At 41.8% G+C, this 1,262-nt stretch overlaps 1 non-coding gene across 1 annotated transcript; it reads right to left on the bottom strand.

Moving 5' to 3' along the window:
- Nucleotides 1-337: 337 nt before the first annotated feature.
- Nucleotides 338-410, bottom strand: Trnar-ucg. Its single transcript has one exon. It is a non-coding gene; the product is annotated as a tRNA-Arg (tRNA).
- Between the last annotated feature and the right edge of the window lie 852 nt (nt 411-1,262).

The following is a 1,262-nucleotide window of genomic DNA, read 5'->3' as shown; positions in this document are numbered from 1 at the left end:
GAGTGAGGACCATGAAGACAGGCCACAGTGAACTTCAGTTTCTCAGGACTAGAACAAACCTTGTGTCCACAGACACATCTCTTCATCCAAGGGAGGAAGGAGAGGGTGGGCGGCGCTGCAACATCAACATTTTACACTTGGGCAAAGGAAGACTTTATGCAGACTGGTAGCCATCCATACACCAACACTGCTGCCGCCACAGTGCTGGCTTATTCAGAACTAGTGGACCAGACCCTGTGCACACTTTGCGTTCTAAAGACTTCTTAACCAACCGGTCATTTAATAAGCAGAAACTAGAAAGTTAGAATTCGAGCAGTAGCAAGATGGAAAAAAACACCAACCACGAAGGGATTCGAACCCTCAATCTTCTGATCCGAAGTCAGACGCCTTATCCATTAGGCCACGTGGTCGCACACAAGCTTAAGGATGAAAAAGAGTAACAAATGTTCGAAACATAAATAGCTGACTACATTTATAAGTTTTAACTAAATGACATGTTCTTCACTGCGAACACTATTCTAAAGATATAATTGATGCTCTAAAAGTCTAAACCACTTCTTGAATGTCGCAAAGTAAGAAGCAAAATTATCTCACGCATTTAATCCCAGCACGCTGGAGGCAGAGGTTGGCAGATTTCTGCATGTTAAAGCCAGCTTGTCACCAGTGAATTCCACAGCAGTCAGTGAGGGCTACAAACCGAGACATCTCAATACAAAAAACAAACAAACAAACAAACAAAAGCAGAGTCTAGTGTTCTCCAAACGCCCAAAAGTACGTAATTCGCCATGTGTCTCTCAACTGATAAGGGTTTTAGTAAAGAAACAGAAAAAGGAAAGAATCCATCATCCCTCTGTAATCCTTGCTCCATGTGGTTGTCCAGTTTAGTCAGGTCCGAGACCCTCTGGAAATAAACAATAATCCTGTAAAAGGAGAAGAAAGACTTTCCCTGTGACCCCGCCCTACGCGCCTGCCACCAGCCCACCAGACTGTAAACCTTGCTATGTATTCTCCAATGTGACCATTGGAGACTGAGTATAAAGTGGTGGTTGGTTCATTGTCAATTTGCCACACAGAATCTCGTGAGTAGGGAGCCTACCTGAAAAATTATCTTGATGGTCTTAATTAATGTGGGAACACTCACCCCTAAAGTGGATTGTACTTTCTAATAGCAACACTGATTTGAAAAACCAAAAAAAAAAAAAGAAAGAAAGAAAGAAAGAAAGAAAGAAAGAAAGAAAGAAAGAAAGAAAGAAAGAAAGAAA

This window comes from Mus pahari, chromosome 16, assembly GCF_900095145.1.
Source record: "Mus pahari chromosome 16, PAHARI_EIJ_v1.1, whole genome shotgun sequence".
In the NCBI taxonomy this organism is placed as follows: Eukaryota; Metazoa; Chordata; class Mammalia; order Rodentia; family Muridae; genus Mus; species Mus pahari.
This window is presented reverse-complemented; position numbering and strand designations above follow the sequence as displayed.